Below are 13,957 nucleotides of genomic sequence, written 5' to 3' on the forward strand. Positions count from 1 at the left end.
TCGTTTGTTTATATAATAACGAATATTTATGATTGATTGATAGATTGTTTAGGTGGCCAACTAAATTGATTTGTTGATTCAATCTATTTCTAGTATTGAGTTAGGAGATAAGTAATCGTCGAATAATATTTACACAAGTAGAGAACACAAAACCTTGCAGAGGGATTCTATAGAGCGATTGTGGGTATAAACAACACTAAAAAGTGGACCTTGAGCTAAGAGTCTAACTATTAGGATCAACCTATAAATTCACAAAAGATAAAGCATTCGACCAAATTACACCTTGAGTGAGCTACTACTAGGTGGTTAGGCGAATAGAATCTGGTATTGGAGAGCTTTCGTACTCAGTGATAAAAGGAATTTAGGGAACAACACTGAGCTAGTTGTTATTCTACGGTTGGTGATAATCTATGATTAACGACGAGTAGGCAATTATAATAACTCATTGACGGTTTATTAACAAAGAAGGATTCCTCGATCATATCTATCTCTATTGATTACAATACAACTTTATTTGCTTTGATTATTTACTTTGTTCGAAATCTAAAACAAAACCCCCCCTTTGTGACACTTTGACAACTAAAACTCACTGCTCTTCGTGGGAACGATCCTTACTTCCATTATATTACCAGTTAATTGTGTGGAAATAAGATTATTAATTTGATTGCACTTACAACACGCAACAAATTTTGGCGCCGCTGCCGGGGAGCAGTCGGTAGCGTTAGTTGTTATCTTTATTAGTTTTATTCTTGTTTTTTTTTTTAAATTTCTTTTTAGTTTTTAATTTTCGTTCTCTAGATTCTTATTTTCAGGTACTTAATATCTGGCACCGAAAGATTGGGAGTATCAGAGGTGCGGTATTCAAACTCGTAGAGGAAAAATACTACAAGCACGTCGGCAACCACAACTCGAACCTTTTACAGAAGAGATGGTTAATACAGACGATGAGATAGACCCTCCACCTCCTCCTCCTCAGGAGAAGAAGTTGCGAGAATTGACATCTCCTTGTTTAGATTCGCAACCACTGTGTATTACAATCACTAACCCAGTGGAGCTCAAATTGAATGTACTTCATCATCTACCAAAGTTCAAGGGACTCCCAGGTGAAGATCCGAATCGTCATCTCCGGAAATTTCAACAGAAGATGATAAGTCTTAGGCAAACTACCATAGACAGTGATACGACAATGCTGCAAGCCTTCCAATTCTCTTTAATAGATTCAGCGGAAGAATGGTTGTATTACCTTCCTCCAGGGAGTATTACAACATGTGCGGAGATGAAAAATCTATTTTTAGAGAAGTATTTTCCTGCTTCTAAGGCAGCATCCGTTCGTAAAGATATTAGTGGTATTCTTCAAATTACTGGGGAATCTCTTTATGAATATTGGGATAGGTACAAAAAGTTGGTGGCAAGTTGCCCTCACCACAACATATCTCCAACACTCATCATTCAATATTTCTACGAAGAATTACTTCCAGAGCAACGGAATTTGATTGATGCAGTTGTTGGTGGTTCATTTACTGAGAAGACAATCTCGCAGGTAACTAGTTTGATTGAGAGTATGGCTGCAAATGCTCAGCAATTTTACACCAGAAATGACTCCAGTACCAGAAGAGTTAGCAAGATAGAAGAAACTTCACAGTCAGAGCAAAGGATGAACAATATAGAGAAGGTAGTCCAAAGGATGACAGCAGTGATCATTCCTTCATATGAAGATGAAGCCGAGGTAAATGCTATATTTCCTAATCAGAGGCCCAGGTATGATCCATATTCTAATACTTATAATCCTGGTTGGAAAGACCACCCAAATTTTAGTTATGCTAACAAACAAACTGCAGCTCCCAATCCATATACGAGACAAAATGGATTTCAACAACAACCTCAGAATGAGGAATCCAAGTTTGACGCACTCATCTCCATAATCAAACAGGGTCAGCTAGAAACCAATCAATTCATACAGAAAGCCGAACAGAATCAGCTGAAAACTGATAACGCTATTAGAGATTTACAAACTCAGATGGGGCAAATGGCGACAAATATGAATCAAATGAAAGCACAAGCTTCGACAAAGTTGACATCACAACCTTTTGTCAACCCAACAGAGCACGTTAATGCAGTAACTCTAAGAAGTGGAAGACAAACTGAAGAGCCACATCAACAAAAAGAGGTTAGTAACGACATCGAAAAGGAAGTAGAAGAGGAAACCGTCCCAAAGGAAAATCCAATCTCAAACGTCCAACCTAAGGATACGGTTCCCACTTTTACCATACCACCTCCTTTACCTAGTCGTTTTTCCAAGTCAAAGAAGCAAGATCAAGACAAGGAGATCATGGATATTTTCAGCAAATTACACATCAACATTCCATTTATTGAGGCCATCAGAATTGTACCCAGGTATGCCAAGGTTTTGAAGGATTTGTGTACAAGGAAGGATAGGTTGATTGCTAAGGAGATTACTCAAGTGGGCAAAAGTGCTACATCTATGTTGCTAAAGAAGATGCCTACAAAGTGTGAAGATCCTGGCGGTTTCACATTTCCCGTTACCATTGGTAACCGACGATTCGAGCGTGCTTTGCTTGATTTGGGAGCTTCCATAAGTGTTATGTCAGCCGATGTTTATGATTCTTTGAATCTTGGACATTTAAAAGAGGCAAAGATTACTATTCAATTGGCTAACAAGTCCAATATATATCCTAAGGGAGTCGTGGAGGACGTGTTAGTTTAAGTGAATCAGTTAATCTTTCCGGTTTATTTTTATATTGTGGATATGCACAATGGAGATAAGTGTTCATCTACTTCGTTACTTCTTGGGAGACCGTTTATGAAAACTGCAAAGACGAAGATTGATGTTTATAGTGGTGCACTCACTATGGAATTTGATAAGGAGATCATATGGTTCAATATTTTTGAAACTATGCGCTATCCTAGTGATGTTCACTTAGCTTTCTCCATTGATGTTATTGGTTTATTAGCACAACAAATATTTGATTTGAATGTTGAAGATGAACTTGGAGTTGTGCTACGGAATAGCATTGATTTGGACGTTCACGGACAGCCGGCCGTGGACATTTACTTATCCAAAGAATGGGTGGATATGTGTGGTGCCTTAACAACACTACAAGAAGCAAAAACGGGTAATATTTCTTATATTTCTTCACCCATAACTAATGAGGTTCCATTACGTTCTATTGTGCAGGCACCGAAACTTGAATTGAAGCCACTTCCGGACCATCTAAAGTACGTGTACTTGGGTGACAAAGAAGAACTTCCGGTGATTATTGCAAAGAACCTCACCCCAATATAAGAAGAACGTCTACTTAGGATTCTGAAAGAGAACAAAACGGCCATTGGTTGGAAAATTGATGATATCAAAGGCATTAGTCCATCCATGTGCATGCATATAATCCTAATGGAAGATGATTTTAATCTCGTACGTGATGCTCAGCGTAGGCTTAACCCCCCAATGATGGAGGTCGTGAAAAAAGAGCTCCTCAAATTACTAAGTGTGGGGGTGATTTACCCAATTTCTGACAACAAATGGGTTAGCCCAGTTCAAGTGGTGCCTAAGAAATCAGGCGTCACGGTTGTTAGAAATCAAGATGATAAACTCGTTCCTACAAGGGTTCAAACTAGATGGAGAGTGTGCATAGACTACAGAAAGCTTAATTCCGCAACCAGAAAGGATCACTTTCCTTTGCCTTTCATTGATCAGATGTTACAAAGGTTAGCGGGACACTCACATTATTGCTTTTTGGATGGTTATTCGGGGTACAATCAGATTGTTATTGCACCGGAGGATCAAGAGAAGACTACCTTCACTTGTACTTTTGGTACGTTTTCCTATAGACGGATGTCGTTTGGTCTTTGCAATGCGCCTGCCACTTTACAGAGGTGTATGGTTAGTATATTATCTGACTATGTGGAACGCATTATTGAGGTATTTATGGATGATTTTAGTGTTTATGGTGATTCATTTGATATTTGTTTACAAAATTTTGAACTTGTGCTTAAAAGATGCATATACACTAATCTTGTTTTAAATTGGGAGAAATGCCACTTTATGGTAAACCATGGCATAGTGCTCGGTCACATTGTGTCCTCTCGAGGGCTTGAAGTTGACAAAGCAAAGATAGATTTAATAAGAAACTTACAATATCCCACTTAGGTGAGGGAAGTTCGTTCTTTTCTTGGTCATGCAGGTTTTTACAGGCGGTTTATCAAGGATTTCTCCAAAATCTCAATGTCGATGTGCAGATTATTGCAAAAAGAGGTTATTTTTTACTTCAACAAGGAGTGCAAGGAAGCCTTTGATAAATTGAAAGAATTGTTGACAACTGCACCAATTATCAAGTCACCGGATTGGAGTTTAACATTTGAATTAATGTGTGATGCAAGTGACGATGCAGTTGGAGCCGTTTTGGGTCAAAGAGTAGACAAGCTGTCTCATGTGATTTATTATGCATCTAAGACCCTAAATGATGCACAAATTAACTATTCTACCACCGAGAAAGAAAGAATTTTTGGCTATAGTGTTTGCATTAGAAAAATTTAGATCCTATTTGGTGGGTACAAAAGTTATTGTATATTCTGATCATGCAGCACTTTGGTACCTATTAAAGAAGAAAGAAGCTAAGCCAAGACTGATATGGTGGATTCTACTATTGCAAAAATTTGATTATGAAATAAAGGATAAAAAATGTGTTGAAAATATTGTTGTTGATCATCTTAGTAGACTTGTTGTTTCCGAAGAAGAACTTCCTTTAAAAGGTCGTTTTCCTGACGAACAACTTTTCTCAATTGAAGATTCAACACCTTGGTACGCGGATATAGTGAACTACTTGGCTACAAGACAAGTACCTAGTACAATGTCTAATTTTCAAAAGCTTAATCTTAAGAAAATAGCTAAGCAATATGTGTGGGATGAGCCTTACTTGTGGAAATACGGTTCTGATCAAATCATCCGCAGGTGCGTACCTAATTCTGAATTTCAGTCTATTCTTACTTTTTGTCATACTTATGCATGTGGTGGTCACTTTGATTCCAAACGTACCGCTTTCAAAGTACTTGAAAGTGTCTTTTATTGGCCTACCTGATTTGAGGATGCATATATTTTTTGCAAATCTTGTGATAGATGTCAACGAACTGGCGATCTAGGTGCTCGAAATCAAATGCCACTCAATCATATTCTCACTGTAGAGATTTTTGATATGTGGGGTATAGATTTTATGGGTCCTTATGTCAATTCTTATGGAAAATTTTATATACTTCTTGATGTGGATTATGTTTCAAAATGGGTGGAATCTAAAGCCACCTCTACTAATGATTATCAAGTTGTTTGTGAGTTTGTGAAGGAATATATTTTCTCTAGACATGGTACACCAAGAGTGGTTATCAGTGATGGAGGTTCGCATTTTCAGAAATCCTTCTATGCTCTACTCAAGAAGTACAACATAACACACAAGGTTGGTACGCCATACCACCCACAAACTAGTGGGCAAGCCTAAATCTCAAACCGTGAGATTAAATCCATTCTTGAGATAACCGTAAACACTACACGGAAAAATTGGATTTATAGGCTTAACGATACGCTTTGGGCGTATAGAACGGCGTACAAAACACCGATTGGTATGTCTCCATATCGGTTGGTTTATGGCAAAGATTGTCATCTTCCGGTTGAACTTGAACACAAGGCATATTGGGCGATAAATATGTGCAACATGGATTATGACAATGCGGGGAAACAAAGGAAGTTACAACTTAACGAGGTAGAAGAGATACGTAATGATGCATACGAGAGTTCTCGTATATACAAGGAAAAGACGAAGCTTTTCCATGACAAAATGATTTCTCGAAAGAATTTTGTTGTGGGACAAAAAGTTCTTTTATTTAATTCTCGTCTTAGACTGTTTCCTGGGAAGTTAAGGTCCAGATGGATTGGACCGTTTGTTGTTACTAATGTTTTCTCTTATGGTGCAGTTGAAATTTCTAGTCTTAGAGATGGAACAAATTTGAAGGTGAACGGCCATAGATTTAAGCCATATTATGAAATCATTGCTTATGTGAACATGGAAGAAATTGAGCTTCATGATTTAGTTCCTCTAGAGAAGTAGTTTGAAGAAAGCCAAGTCGGGCTGGGGACATTAAACTAAACGCTAAATGGGAGGCAACCCATCGGTTTTGTATCTTTATCACTTTTTGATTTTAGTTTTCTTAGTTTTTCATATCATATCTTTCATTCCCGTTTTAGATTTTACAAGTCTTATATCTCTAATGAAAGTTTTGACGAATTCTCGTCAGAAAATTCTGACTGCGCACTTGTCACGAAAATAGCTCTCGAGACTTCATACGGAGTCCGATTTGAGTGATTGACCACAACTTTTAAAGAGGACAGACATAAATTTATTTTCCAAACAGAAAATCTGAATTTGGAGTCTGTTAATTGAAGCGATAGGCCTGGACATTTGAGTTTCGGTATTTTTCCAGAACTTTTTCAGATTGCATGTCAGTCAGTCCGGAGGCCATAAAAGTCAGACCATTTATCGAAACACTGTGAAATTTTGACACTTTATATAAAATATGTAGGTGAACAACTTTCGTTTAGGATGTATTCCCTAGTTACCTACCCATTTGTACAGTTTTCGAGTTTTTCAGGGATGTTATGTCAGAAATCAGAATTTTCACTGTTGAACATTGAGGACAATGTTGAGTTTAAGTGTGGGGGAGCATTTAGTATCTACTATTTGCATATAGACATTAAAAAAAAAAAAAAAAAAAAAAAAACAAAGAAGAAAAAAGAAAAAAGAAAAAAAAAAATCATACTCTTTGATTTCTTGCATTCTTGAGACTTCATCTTTTGGAGTTAATTATGAGCTATTTAGGATGACACTCTAAACCTTTTAAAATTGAAACAGTTCTTCAAGCTATAGATTAAGTTCCATTTATTTCAATCCTTAAATATATACGTTCATAATTGAATGCGAAACTAAGCTATGGTAGTTGTTTGAAATATTCATCCTCGCTATTAATCATTACTGAATCACTTTCTTTTTATTTTTTCAGTTATATGTTTCTCTAAAGTGATTTGGTGGGATCGTGATACTGTCGTGGATGTTGTAGTAAGGTAATCATTGGTTGAGTTTATATAAAAGCCCTATAAGACAATTGTCTTACACTCATAAAGAGTGAGCCTAAAATATATATATATATATATATATATATATATATATATATATATATATAAGGCTCTTCTTCATTTCTCGACACTTGGATAGCAATACGTGTGAAACGTTGTCCCTGTCTCCGTCGCCTAAGCAAGCATGGAATGCAGGATCCAAGGCAACTATCACGTATTTGCTGAAAAGGAACATGCTCTTAGAGTATCTAATCATGTATTCGATGAAAGTAAAAACCTATCATCATTACATAGAAAGTCAAAAAGACTATTGATGAGGTTCTTGACACTTGGGTGGCAGTATGCGTGAAACGTTGTCTCTGTCTCCGTCGCCTAAGAAAGCATGGAGCGCAGGATCCAAGGCAACTATCGCATACTTGTTGAAAAGGAAACATGCTCTTAGATTATCTAACCATGTGGTCAAGTTAAATGGGTGCTTCTCTCAACTATTGCGCTATAAATAAGAGTCCTTTGACGACATTCATACAAGTATTGTGGGTAACATCTTTCACTTAAGTCAACATTTGCACACTTCACTTTTCTATTTCCATTTTCTTATCTATCCATGTGATTTCAGTATGCGAATGTTGTGACAAACTTTGCAACAAGTACGATGACTATCTTAGTAGAGTTTTGTAATCAGGTTGAATGTCATAAGTAAGTAATTACTTATGTGTGATGATTGGAATGTATATGGGATATTTGCAGCTAAAGAACATATGAAAGTTAATTATTTAGCTATTGATTTTTGTTTATCCTTAGTGGTTCTTCCAAGGCAATAAATTGGAGTAGGTTTTGTGGGTATACCTCTTGTAAGCCTCACGAGACTATAACTCGTCCACTAGGGACACCTAGGAGTTTAAAGGCTTGTTATACATGCCAAGTGTAACCGTATTCTCAACGAGATGGAGTTGTTGTATTTAGGATTAGTTTTATTTAGTTTTTTCGAGGACTATCAAAAGCTAAGTGTGGGGGAATTTTATAAGTGCATAATTCATATGATTTTAGTGTCCACTCCATACTTGTTTTAGCTATTATTCTTGCATAGTTTCGTATTATTACTCTTGTTTTCTCTTATTTACCTCTATTAGGTGAATATTCCACAAAGGAGCTATAAAGTGCTGAAAATATCTAGGAAGAGAAGTATTCCAAGTATCCAAGTGCCAAAGTCCAAGAGAAGTGGAAGAAATGCGACGAAAGGAGCAAAACACTCACAATCAAGAGAAGGGCCAAAGACCGATATTAACTCATTAAAATTAAGGATTTATCATCATCATATTGAAGATAATTGAAAGATAAAAATAATGCAAAAAGAATGAGGTCATTCCGAGTTCGGATGAAGAAGTTATGGCCAAACAGTTTTTATCAAATACCGAGGACAGTGAAGTCCGCGAACTAGGTTCGCGGACTGGGGTCACAGACCTAATTCCGAAAATTTCTGCTGGATTTTGAAGTTTGTGGAATGGGTTCGCGCACTTAGCAAATGGAAAACGTGTATACACACCTTGGAAGGCCTAAGGACACGTTTGCGAACGTTATTTTGTTATTTCGAGTTGGGTTCTTAAACCAAAATAAATACGTGAAGACCAAGCAACGTAAACCTATAAAAAGTTATTAGGTTATGTGAAATATATCACATCATTAGGTCATGAAATTTTTAGGGTTTGGAGAGAAGAAACATCATACGGAGCGATCATCAATCGTAACGTTATCTTTTTACTTTTCTCATATGTATATCATGGATGTTTCTACATCCATGAGTAGCTAAACACCTATTGATTGAGGATGAATTCTAAGTTGTAAACAAGATTTGAGTTATTATATTAATCTACTTTGAAGTTCTTCATATGATTATCGTTTGTTTATATAATAACGAATATTTATGATTGATTGATAGATTGTTTAGGTGGCCAACTAAATTGATTTGTTGATTCAATATATTTCTAGTATTGAGTTATGAGATAAGTAACCGTCGAATAACCTTTACACAAGTAGAGAACACAAAACCTTGCAGAGGGATTCTGTGGAGCGATTGTGGGTATAAACAACACTAAAAAGTGGACCTTGAGCTAAGAGTATAACTATTAGGATCAAACTATAAATTCACAAAAGATAAAGCATTCGACCAAATTACACCTTGAGTGAGCTACTACTAGGTGGTTAGGCGAATAGAATATGGTATTGGAAATCTTCCGTACTCAGTGATAAAAGGAATTTAGGTAACAACACTGATCTAGCTGTTATTCCACGGTTGGTGATAATCTATAATTAACGACGAGTAGGCAATTATATTAACTCATTGACTGTTTATTAACAAAGAAGGATTCCTCGATCATATCTCTCTATTGATTACAATACAACTTTATTTTATTTGATTATTTACTTTGTTCGAAATCTAAAATAAAACCCCCCCTTTGTGACATTTTGATAACTAAAACTCACTGCTCTTCGTGGGAACGATCCTTACTTCCATTATATTACCAGTTAATTTTGTGTAAATAAGATTATTAGTTTGATTGCACTTACGACACGCAACATGAGCCTGGTCCCACGACACCTTTCCTAATTCTTATTATTTCTTTGATACGAGGAAATACCATGAGACTAGGGAGTTTTCTTGAGACGAAGGATATTTTGTCAAATGAAGGGATTTTCATGAGATCAGGAAAAATAATAATATATGATAAATTGGGCGTGGGACTAGCCATGGCTTAACTGGACGTCCGGTGAGCCCGGTCCTCTAGCGCCTTTGCCAATATTTTATTATTATTCATCTTATTTTGCATAGTTTCATCGTTCCTTCATGTTTTGAAATGCTCATTCGTGCATTCAGTTGTTCGTTTGTGCATTTTTGCTGAGTACGCTTGCACCATTTTGGTCGGGGCTTACTCGATAGCTGCTCAGATGCCCGTACATCGAATATTTATTACTAACCCATGGAATTCTGCTGGGAAGAACCACGAATTGAAGTAACGAAGTACTATAAATCATGTAGAATATTTTCCAGGGATTCAGTTAATGAATCTAATAATTTAGGAATAATTAATTGATAACTCTATACTAGTACGATTGTCTAGGAGCATTAATTATTCAGGTGATATGAGCCTGTTGAAGCGTCACATTTATATAGTCAGGGAAAACATTGTTACATCCTGAAGACATTATTACTCTATACTAGCAGGCATGCTGTCTAGGAGATGTCCAACCTTGCGATTTTACAAAGAAGTGATTACTGAAATTGCTCAGTATTCATGAAATGTGTCGTTGCCTCAGCTGAGAGACTACACATCTACATATACTCTAAGAGACAGTATTCTCAGTCAGAGATTCTTGTGGCATGAGTCAATGAGAGACATGAGCCTGAATACTCATCTGATTGCTGGATAAGGAGCATGCATAATTATGGTTTTACGATTTTAACCCTTGTCGAAAATCCACCATCTACACCACTAAAATGAAAGACGATATCTTTCAAAAGTAAAATCTGGTTAATGATTTTCATATTGACTAAAAAAGCTTGGTTCACAGATATTCATCTTATTATCTCTGTGATTTTGATGCTATACAATGGAACGCCAACAAAGAAGGTTTACCACCTAGGACTAGAGTAGACTCACCATTTCAGCAAACACCAATAACACCATCTGTGGAAAAACAAAGTGTTAGTGCACCAAAAGTGCCAACAATGAGCTTAACACCCTGAAGCACAACGGTCTCAGCTGGGAACACGCTAACATATGCACCAACAACAATGGTTGCACCACCAATAATAAAAACTTCAATAGTGATGGCAAGTAGTCAACCACAAGTTGTTACAATAGGTCCAACTGTGAAACCTGAACAACACATAAGGCCACAAAGACCATCAACTCCCACTACAACAACTACAACTCATGTAGTACAAATCTCAGTGACATGCTCCAAGACCTTCTGAGGTCAATAAGCACCCTAGATAAGAAATTCAATCAAATGACACCACCTCCAACTCAGCAAGCTTCCACGCCAGTCATATATACTGAACCAGACACCAGGTCAACAACAAAGGGACCTGAGGCAAGAACTCAGAAATTACAGCTCGTTAGTTGATCAACTGCAAAATTCGAGACACGTAATTTTTGAATCTCCACCAGCTGTCACCGTTAACTTAGTTCATGAGTTTATAGACTCAAAAATCGATAGAATGAAAGCTCGAGAGGAAGTAATAAAGTTGGTGGTTATCAAATCAAAAGCTGACCCAACTTATATGTTCAAAGAAAGTCAATTATTAAAAGAGATCCGTGATTGTCGGTTACCAGAAAAGTTTTAGTTACTGGCTTTCAGAAGTTTCAAAGGGGATTCAGACCCGAATGAACACATATTTTATTATGAGAAAATGATGGCTCTGTATCTCGACAACACCTGGATATTGGCGAGATTTTTTCCAAATAGTCTACAAGAATACGCTTTGACATGGTTTAGATGCCTCTTATCAAACTCGATCAGAACATTCGAGGAATTGAAATCATTATTTATTCAGAACTACTCCTGCAACATCAAGCAATGATACGTTCTAGATGATATTTGCAAAATCAGTCAAGGAAGTGACGGACGTTACACCAATTTTCTAAGACGCTTTAAGGAAGCATCTGCCCCAGTTGACAAAGTACATGAGTAAGTCCTTTGCAGACTATTCAAAAATGCTCTTTTTCATGGAGAAATTCGAGAATCTTTCATATGTCACATTCTCGAATCCCCTAGACGAAGTCTATAGCAGTGCTGGAAATTCCGTCAGAAGGGAAGAACACAACTTGAACTTTCCTAGCTCGGAGCATAATATATACTTAGATGGACATACCTCATGAAAAAAGAGATCTTTCTCACCCAGGTCTCTAAACCAGCAATCAAAGAAGAAAAACTTTAGAGAAGAGTCTGAGCTGAAATTGAAAGAAGAATCAATGAACTTTCTAAAGATGCATGTCACACCTGAGGTAATACTTCAATACATAAAATATAAACCGTTATTTCTACAACCAAGGAAGATGAGAGCATATGAGAAAGGAAAATCATACTGCTCTTATCCCGAAACAAACAGACACCTCACCAATAACTTCAAAAACATAATAAGGTTCATAGAAAGCATGTCACGAGAAGGACGTCTGACAAAATTCATACACCAAGATCAAGGGAATAATGGAAAGTCTCCATCATTGGAAGTCAAAGGATGTATTAATATGATATACTCATCACCGAGGGCTGAAACAGACCTACCGCATGACATCACTGATAGAAAAAAGAAGTATCTGGAAGTAAATGTCACAAGTCTTCACTCCAGTTGTGAAAGATTGCTTTTACCACCATATGACATACGGTTCACTAAAAAGACCTAGCTGGGGTCACCTTACCATATTCTAACGCACTGGTGGTTAAGCTCACCATAGACGGTTGTGATTTTCGTAAGATCCTAATTGAACATGGGTCCACTTGTGACATTATTTTCTTTTAGAAGCTAAGTAGATGAAGCTGACACGAGATGGTTTCTTAAAAGGTAATGTCTCAATTATTGTTGGATTTAACGGCTCAAAGATGTGTTCTATGGGAAAAATTACTCTTACAGTTGAAGCCATCCCAGTCAAAACAAACGGGGATTTCACAGTTCTCAACACCAAGTCACCATACAATGTCATCCTGGAAAGAGATTTGATCCATGCAATGCAAGCTCAAATTGTGAGGTGGAACTCCTCATGGAAGGTTATGTTTGACTTCAGTAATTTTCATGCATTTTCGAAGAAACACATTGATATTATATATCTTTAATACGTGGAACTCCTCATGAAGGTTAGTTGCAATCTTGGAGGTCAGCATACTGGAAACACTCTCCTTCTTCATCAACTTCCCCAGTTTAATTGAAGCTAAGAATTTGGAATTGTTCATGGAAGCTCAAGTCTTATGATGGAATCATAGAAACACCAATCCAAACAACGTTTAACGCTAAAAAGAATACCGTTTGACTTGGTCAATAGTATTTGACTAAAATATTTGCATGGTTGAGATTAAGAATAATTTTTGGCGCTTGACTTATGCTATAAGACGAAATATTTTTTAGAGCACTGCTCGGTCGAACTCGCAAGCTTTGCTATCTCAAGCTTGTTTGTCAAGTTTAGTTTCCAAAACTATAAGTCTTGATTTCTAGTCTACTTATAGCTAAGTCTCGTACTAGGATAGAAAGTGTAGTTGAGCTCTAGACTCCACGGAGTTCATCATACAAAGACGAAGAACTACTCAAGGAACTGGTGGAACTTCATCGACTAAAAGGTATGTGGAGACTTGAACTTATCTATCACTCAAAAGTCTATCTACTCTATCTCCTATCTTGAGACAAAAGTCGTATTGCTATATAGACTTCGATTATACACATTTGCTATTTCGAGTCGAGTTTATCTCGCTTATCTATTTCTCGAAATATGTGTTGGTAAGATTTCGCTTTGGCCAAGTTCATCTTTACAAGTGACGAAAGTCATGTTGATTGTTTCAATCTCTTGAAAATCGTTTTGATGAAAAATAGTGTGTGAATAACCGCTATATAACATCCTCTAAGAATGTTTCAACGATTGAAATGAGAGTTTAGAATATGTAACCATCTTTGGATATAAGCATATACTGTGTTCGCATATTAGTGTATAAGTCCAAAATCGGGAACCAAATGTATGCATACTTGTGTGTGTACTAAATGGTTGATGGAGATTGGGTAAATATGCGTACCCGTACGCATACTGGCGGAAGTTCACGACCGTGAATTTCTGCTGAGTT

The sequence above is a fragment of the Papaver somniferum genome, chromosome 7, assembly GCF_003573695.1.
Source record: "Papaver somniferum cultivar HN1 chromosome 7, ASM357369v1, whole genome shotgun sequence".
Classification (NCBI taxonomy): domain Eukaryota; kingdom Viridiplantae; phylum Streptophyta; class Magnoliopsida; order Ranunculales; family Papaveraceae; genus Papaver; species Papaver somniferum.